Genomic DNA, 9,628 nt, shown 5'->3' with positions numbered 1-9,628 from the left:
ATATGAGCAATCCACAAAAGTTTTCGCTTTCAAAATGTCAAAATATACTGACTTTGTTGTGATAGTCCACTGTACAAATAAAATACTTACAAAACTCAGGGCATATGGCATTACAGAATGCTGATTTTACATCATTTGATTAGAGTCCTTCAGTATCATTTGTGGAGATTGCACAGTACTTTTGGGGCATTTTACTCCAGTCATGGAAATGGCTCAAAACAGTCGATGGCATAACTTCAAAAGTTATGTACTTTTTAGGGAATATTGTGAGCTTCATTATCAAAGTGGGTGTGAAAATAGATTTACATACTGTATGTCGATGAGGATTCTTTCTTACTGCATTTGAATCCCTATTAGTCAACTTGAATCTGAAGATAGCTACATGCTTTAACTGCATTATTGAAGAGGCCAACAAATTTTGATAGCAATTTTGGCATGTCCATTTACTCATTTTCTGTTTTTCCTAAACATTATTCTTCTCTTGAAACAAAAGGAAAAGAAATTAAAATTCAAGGAAATGAGACATGGAATTCATGGTTTTTATAGAACATGCATTGTCATGATGATTCTACTGTTCAAATTAAATTGTAATCAATTTTTTTAGTGCCAATGCTGTTCAGGTGCACAGCTGTAGAATGTGAAGTGTAATGTATCAACAACAACAAAAACAAAAGGATTCCACTTTTATCTCCTTGTTTCCTTTTAACTGCCCAAGTTGGCCTTTTAACTGACTAGAAATTAGATTTACCACTAAATAGACACACCTCAATGCTATAATTTTCTCCAGTATGTTATAGGAGTGCAGACAGCAAATAGTATTAATTGTATATCATAGGGTTAACTTTGCCTATTAACTTTACCTCATACAAGTCAATAGATTGGCATAGTCAAAGAAAATTTTGAATGCGGATGGATGTGTACTTGTTTTAATTCTAATGTGTAAGCTGAAATTCACATACGTACCAGTAAATCAATTTCTCCAATTCCCTTGGATTCAATAAAGGTGAGGTTAACTGTACATACATTTTTTCTTTCTCTCAATCAATACCTATGCATAAAGTAGATATTATGTGCAGTGGTTATCTTTTCAAATGGATGTACTGTACACTGATGAGTGTTTCAGAGACAATGTATAGTACAGTGACATGCAAACATTTGTCAAATATTTTGGTCAGGATTAGTTGGCAGGGACAGAAGGTAGGCCATTCCTCTAGCCTAAATTGCAGTATTGTTATACAATAATTGTGCTGCACAGTAGTGTATATCAGTATTCATGAAGTGCAAATTCCAACCATTGAACTGTGAAAAGAATCATTTAATGGTATTCGATTGTTGTGCTGGTACTACATGACGTGTTTGTGTGGATTAGCAAGATTCTACTGTGAGTATCTTTAAAATTAGCACCGGTATGTTTTATGGTTCTTCAATAAAACCATGACTTCAAACAAGCATTCAGCAGTGTGTTCAAACTTTTTTTCTTTTCAGTCGTATCATGTTTTGACACATCAAGCTTTTTGAGCTACACACTTATTATTTACATTCTCAAGACTGTTGTATTGTTAAAACCCTTCTGACATTTCATTTCGTTTCATTTATTTCATTTCCAACAAAAATATAATTACAGTAGAACATTAATGTAATTACCATGAAATCAATGCAGCTCCTTTCATGATTAGATATATAAAGGAAACTGTCGTTTTGAAGAAATATAATCATATGATGTGACTTTACTGTATCAAAAGTTGTTGGAAATTGAGGGGACTGCTGAAAAACTTGGCTTGTGATTTGCGGTTCCATGACATTTGCTCCTACAACAATTGCTCCCATGAAATATTTGCACGCTAAGCCAAACAGATTCTACCCACAAACATAACCCTAGCCCTAATCCTAACCCTCACATCAAACTAAACCTAAAACCCTATCACAACCCTAACCCTATGAAGTCCTTGGAAAGAATAACATCGGACCGGAACAATTGTCGCAGGAGCAACTATGTTGTGTCACTGTTATTGCAGTCCCCACATAGAACATTAATATTTTTACCAGGGAACCTTTAACAAGCTGCTTTGGACCACTGAAATTCCGGTTACAGCTCGTTATTCCGAAGGTTCGTTATTCCAAAGGCTCTTCAGTCCGAAGATTCCTTATTCCGAAGGTTCGTTTTTCCGAATTTCATTTTCTGATGAACAAATCTTCGAAATAACGAACCTTCGGAATAACGCCACAAATGTTCGGATTAACAAACCCTTTTTCACTTTCGAATTAACGAACCTCTAGGTATAGGGAATTTGCGTGTTTCGGATTAACAAACCTTCGGAACAACGAACCTTTGGAATATCGAACCTTCGGAATAACGAACAGCACCCGAAAAGGTTTTATGCAGCAGATCCATGTCGATGGCAAGAAGCCCCTCACGTTCTAATGACAAATTAGACAATAGTAAGTAAAGTGTTTGTGTCATGTTTGTGTGCAGGTGTGTTTGTGTGTGTGTATGTGTATTTTAATACTTTAAAAGAAATGTTGATATCCAATACTAAATATTAAGTATAGTATAACAACAAATTAAAGCAAAGTTATAAAACTTATTCATTGAAGAGGTTTACTGAGTCACAGATATTTTCTGTTTCTCTATTTAAAGCATATCATGGGCCTATCTTTTGTTTCCTTTTATTTTTTATCTTCTTTCCTCCCACAATGCACTAAATACAAATGACAATTCTTCGGAATGATATACCGTGGTTGCGTTTATCTTATAAAGATAATGACAAACTACTTCTAATCTGGCGACTTTGATTGCAGAGGGCGCTGTTGATAATGCTAACATGCCGCCGCGGCGGAGATATCTCTAACCAACCAACTCACGTTTATGAATGGTTTAAACAACAACAACAAGTATACCTCTATACAACTCTCCATAATATTGGTTGAGTGTAAATTGTGTTGAATTACAACCGTAGATGCAAAACATTTGTTGTTGTTTTGGTTTGTTTTTCATCGGCGATTTATTAAATCATCTTTTTGATAATTACAAGGCAATGTCAAGTAACATGAACATATCAAAATTCCCATCAAAACTATTGTAAATAAAAATGGAGTCGTGACAGGCGTGGGTAGGCCAATTTAGAAAAAAAAACTGCCATATCTTTTATTTTCACCATTTTATGTGCGTGTGTGGGGGAGGGGGAGGAGTTCTTACCCCAGTATTAATCCTTTTGTCGCCAAATAAGATCTTGTGCTTTTCCATCATCAGGGATTAGATTTTATTAAACAAAAAAAAAACAAACACCAATAAATAGATTTTTTTAAATGTTACGTAAACGTAAAAGACGTCCCCCCCTTATTTATTTATTTATTTATTTATTTATTTATTTACTGAATGAACAGATGATGATTAAGGCGCGGGTTCTTCCATTTTTTAATCGGTTTATTTCATAACGAAGACAAAATACCTTGGCATTCATTCGTTAATCAAATTAACTTCCTTGAAACAAACGAAGAAACTCATGGTGGTTTAAAAAAAAAAAAAAGAAGTTTTTTTTTAGATTTTCACCAATTTTAGATATTAAATGATAATGCTTATTTTGTGCAATAGTGCCTTGATATGATTTTAGGCAGTGTTAGGGTTACAGTTCATTATTCCAAAAGTTCGTTTATCCGAAAATGAAAAATGAGGAATTCATTATTCCGAAGGTTCATTAAGTTGGTAGACCTATCATATCTTTTTCATTTTTTTGGATAAACGAAGCTTATTTCATCTTCAGATAAACGAACTTGTCATTAGGCCTATATATATTATATCATTACAATTTGTCATATCTCCATGACATAGTGATGCCACCTTAGTAAGTGAAAGTGCAGTGAATGTGAAGTAAATAAATGAATGTGTTTTTGCATTTTTTTTTCCTTTATGAATTTCTAATCCCCGCGTTCACTCACTTCCAGTTCCACAGTTGACTCATTTTAATAGTTTACTGCCCAGCAGTATTAAGTGATGGGCGATTGTAAATGAAGCTTATACAAAAGGCTCCACAAATGAAATTTAGACCTACAAATTTTGAGCTTCATTATAGTCATAGTTACAGATAAACAAAGCGCAGTGAGAGAAAGGGGGATGGACCCCATGCATGGTGGAAATAAAAATCTTAATAGATTTATGCCTTCACAACAGTAGCATCATGCAGTATATCATAACTTCACCATAAAACATTATGAAAAGGAAATGTTACATTGTATTCATTCCGTGAAAATAGACGATTAACTTTTTTCTTCTTCTTATGATTTTTATGTATTCATTGTGCCTGTGCATGTTTCATTTATATTTGATTCTTCTTCCACGCATCTATAAGTTTCATTGCATTTCATAGATATTATTATAAAAGATTGCTGAAATTGATGAGTAGATTATTTGTAAATGCAAGCACCGATATATTATTTTTATCAACTTGAGATAATTGAAATTGAAGATGCTGAAAAACAAAGAAAATAAGAAAAACGTATGTGGTCATTTTCATGATTGTATCTTCAAAACGTGTTCTTTTTTTTTTGCCATGTTGCGATCGAGTGAAGGTTAGTATCATTAAAAAGATTTATCTCTTTCATCTTCAATGACTTTAGAAAATTAATTATGTTTTTCTGTTTTTGCATTTAATCTTCTCATGTGTTGTCTCTCTGGAAATTGCAATCACAATAGATCGATTTCGACTTTTCTTTGACCCTTTTACTTTTTGATTAAGTTGTGTTTGTTTGCTGTGTTTGTCTTTAATTGTCTGGAAACTTCACATCGTGTCGCATATACGAAATAACGTCTTTATCACACCATGGAGGACACCTTCAGATGTTTCCACTGAGGATGGCCTATACAGAATTAACCCCGCCCCCCTCCCGCAAAAAAAAAAGAAAGAAAAGAGAGAGAGAGAGAGAGAGAGAGAGAGAGAGAGAGAGGGAGAGAGAGGGAGAGAGAGGGAGAGTGTTTTGCTCTGCCCCGTAGGCCCTATGTATCGGGAGCTTGGACACAAACATGACCTCGCCTCAGTAGTCACATGGTAGTATTGCATCCACGACAGAAGAAGAAGAAAAAAAAAAAAAAACCCTAATACAATGCATTTATATCGTACAGTATTATTGTACCTTATATAAGTGTTCCAAGTGTATATTATGAAACTTAAAATCTGATGGAAGAAAGTAATCCAGAGTGACTTGTTTGATCGCTTATATAGGCCTATATACCGAAGGGGATTTATACTCACTGGACGGATTGCACATAACGATTGCCTTTATAAGCACTCACTGTCTATCACGTATGGTCACAGAGAAAATAATCGGGTTAAAAGAAGCAGGAGTTATTGTTTCTTTCTATTTTCTCTTACCATGGTACCCCCTTTCATAATAAATAGGGTTCTTGAGTTCATGCCCCTTGAATATTATAGGTATAGTAAAACCGCGCGAGTCAGAGGCCCGAAGGCCTTTTTTAACTTTGCTAAATTAATTTATAATTAAAGAACCCTGAAATAACAGAAGAAGGATTTTCATTATAGTTTATTTGATGAATGATTGAAAAGCTCAATAGTTAAATAGTCGTTTACTTTGTTGAGACGCTTTGGATGACTTATGGCCTAATTGTCATCGATGATCATCCACTGCTAATTCACAATCCTCCGTCAAAACAATTATTATGGAGCGACAGTCTTAATGTGTAGTTTTATTAAACATAATAAATGGATTGATATGTACTTTACGTATAGGGACGGTCTGTTGGTTGGATTAGTTGTTATTCCTGCGGGGCTGGAATGGTCAAATCTAACAGTAGATATATCAAACAGAAGACCATATTTTCAGTTATTGTTATTCATAGTTGTAAAATCATAGGTTATATCCATGTATCCATTGTTCACAGTATATGCCAGATATTTACAAGGTCTATAGAAGCAGGGACGGATAGCTTTCAGTGCTGAAGGGAGGGAGATTAATTTTGGCAACAACAACAAAAAAAAAAAAAAACAAACAAACAAAAACAAAACAAAAAACAAAAACACAACAACAAACAAACAAACAAACGAACACAAAAAAACCGTATCTTCACATTTTTTTTAGTGCCACTTCTCTCCCAAAATTGACTAACAAACAAAAGAAAAAAGAAAGAAAGAAAAAAGTTCATCACATATTTTTTTTTTTTTTTTTTGCTCTCACTTATAGATAGAAAAACACGAAAAATCACGGGGGGGGGGGGAGGAGTAAATCAATACAAAAAAGGAAAAAAAATGACACCCTCCTCTTCCCCCCCCCCCCCCATGCATGATCCGCCCTGTGCTGCATGAAATAGACGGAAAGATTTATCGTCGGGATTAATGTTACGAAAACTCCGAAGAACAGACGGACTCTTCTGTCTAGTGCAGCACTTACCGATAAAAGAAGAATGACAGATTTGGGGTTATCGATGATTGGTGGATTAGAGGCAAAATGCATGCTGGTCGAAAAAAACAACAAACAAAATGTAAGAGTGCACACAAACATAATTCTTCCAATCTGGCTAAAGAAAACATTGCACATTTAGGCCTTACAGGTATGATATTTTTTATCGGACTTGTTTTATTCCACACATTCTAAGTAGTAAATTAGACTATAAAAACAAACGAACAAGCAAGCAATCAAGCAAACGGACAGAAAGAAAAACAAACAAGCAAACAAACTAGCAACAGATTACTACTATACCAAAACACCATGCCAGTCAAATGAGCCGATTTGTACAGCCGAACATTTTGATGCCGAGTTGCATGTAAGTTACGAAACGTCCCAGGCATCGCGCGATACCCTGCGAGGCTCTGCATCTGTTTATTCAGGCTCTTGTGTCAAAGGTCGGCACTTTCTCAACACGCCACTCAATGTGCGTGTGATCAGTGAATGTCCGCCAGTTCATGCAGCAGGTTGACAGTTATCGTACCGTCCACGAAGGGATACCGGCCCGAGAAGCAAGCCGATGTGCCAGCGCAGTACGGGTGGTTTGTTGTGGCGACTGAACGATTGGTGATTGTGGTGTGGGAACTGTTTACTAAGGAGTGTTTATTATTGGAGATTTTTCAAGGAGAAGGGAAATGCACTTTCCTCACACGTCTCAAAGGTCAGCACCTTTATCCTGAGCATTCTAGTTGTTGGATTTCAAAAACATCTCTAGCCTACTTTGTCTTTGACCGAAAGGTCAGTCTGTGATCGTCAGGGCCGCGGCCGAGCAGGGATGACTGTGTTCCGCGGCCCGTATGCATAACAATACGTTATTATGGCTTCACCATTTTTGTCGTTGTTCACTTTACTTTTCCACCTTTACCTAACATCATCTAAGTTACTAACAAGTAACATTAGATCTATCGTTACAAGGATACAAGTAAATTTTACACGTGTAAATTTATTGCTTGGCTGTGGGTGACATTTAGAACTAGAAGTCTGTTCAAACGTCAAATGACAAAACAAATGTCAAATCAAGTTAGGGCCTATTTTTTTGGTGTTGCCCTGTAGCCAGTGTTGGTCAAGTTGGCCGTTGGTGAGCTGACCCTGCCCTGCCCTGTCTTGTAGCATATGTGTAACCTGTGTTATAATGATAATAGACAGTACATATTTGCCATATTTTATGTAATTAACTGGGCAATTAGAACCTAGGCTCTGGACACAGGGCCTACACTACAGCAAACTGTTTTCCAATCCATCAGTTCTGTAATTTAGTGAGTGTAATTACAATAGAGGTATAAGCAGTGTCAGTGAAAGTGTCTTGACCCAACAAAATTGCAATGTCATTTAAGTAACCAGCTACAGTAATAATATGTAAATTGACAAGAAGTTAAGATCTGAAGATCTTAAAGATTGTGATCTTAAACTTTGCAGTCTTTTGTCATTGTGATACTGATGGGCCATTCTCAGATTAAGTGTTCAATTCCATGTGAGTAAAACCGAAAAATCAACCACAAAGTAATACATTCAAAGATGTGTTTTCGGAAACTTCAAAACCGGTCAAATACGAAACAAAAAGTGGAACATTCTAAATGATGGCCATTCATTGAGTAAAAATGAATTGAAATAGAGCATCATATATGATTTTTGATCACCAATCAGATACGTTACCGCAAATTTACATGTTGTAATGGACTCCTAACTCTGAATTAAATTTATTGTTTTGATCCAATTTCTGTTCAGGAAAAGACATCTGACCCTCCTAAAGATATTGGGGTTTTTCAAGAGGTAAAGATGTTGTCATCCCTTGCTAATTGGTAGAAATTATTTCTGTGTGGTAGGTTGAAATATGCTTTTTGCTGAAATAAAATATAACCTTAAGATTCACTTTGTATTTTTTGCAAATTTCGCTTACAAATAAAGTTTTGAATCCCACAAATCATGCAAAGGGAACGATCCGATCTGGAATTTCCACAGGAAACAAATATGAATTGCTTTCCTGGGGAATTAACTATTGAAAAACATCGAATCACCTTTGGTAACGTATCTGGTAAAATATAAGTAATAATTTTAGTTGTGTATGAATAAATAAATATCACCTGTTTAATTATTTACCTCATGAATTGATGTAAAAATGAATGATGTAAGCCCAAATTAACCATTTTAAACATTGTACGTAATATTTAAACTATGAAATGTAGTGGAAAAGAGCCCTAAATGTGAAAGCTGAGTTCTTCATTCACAGAATATTCTCATCTTACGTCTGAATGTATTTATCCATCTGATTATAAATATTCATTGAATTTTGATGGATAATGCAAACAAGGTTTAAAAAATATATTTTTGCAGGCACTTAGAAGGAAGTAGGTACAGTCTCTATGAACTCGATATGCTAAACAGTTGTTTGACCTATGGTAACGTATTTGGCTCATCCCTTTTAATGAAAATGAATAAATAATTGCTCAACTTATCAATGAATCTTGAGTAGTTCTTCATATGTTGAAAAACACTAGAATAAATATGCAACAGAACACTTAAACTTTTCTCGGAAGCGTTTCATAAACTACTTTTTACTCTTTCAGAGTTTGGTAACGTATCTGGCGTACCGTAAATGAATCTGTCGGTGAAGTTACAGAGCAATTTCTACTGAATATTCTTCATTTGAACATAACTTTAATTTTTTATGGAAGCGTCATTCTATGCAGAATTGTTTTATGAACACTTTGTTTTACATAACATTATTTGTCACCGTGGGTGCCCTGAATTATACGTAACGTATCTGCTAAATCTGAAAAGCAAAAAACTGATATGCTGAATCTTAGCTTCGTCTTGTAAAATAAACGTTCAAAGTTGTTGCATAGAATATGAAAGTGGCTGGGTTTTATAGAATAGAACTTTGGAGTTTATGAGCACACAACGATTTGTTTGTACAAACATTTACAATTTCTTTTCAGCATTTTGATTATGTGGTAACGTATCTGTCGGAAAACTTGGCAGTAAGTTGTGAGACACTGACGCACAAAGAAAAATCATGTGGAAGTGTTGCTCTTTTTCACCTCTCTGTCCTTTTGGTGTAAGAATATAATCCTGAGGTCCAACAAAACGAAGCATGTAATGTGTAGGGATGAATTTTGACCAGATTTGATCCCCAGAAAGCACAAGACCAATGAGCAAAATTCGGTCACGTATCTGG

The sequence above is a fragment of the Diadema setosum genome, chromosome 10 (genome assembly GCF_964275005.1).
Source record: "Diadema setosum chromosome 10, eeDiaSeto1, whole genome shotgun sequence".
NCBI classification, from domain to species: Eukaryota; Metazoa; Echinodermata; class Echinoidea; order Diadematoida; family Diadematidae; genus Diadema; species Diadema setosum.
Note: the sequence above shows the minus strand (reverse complement) of the source record.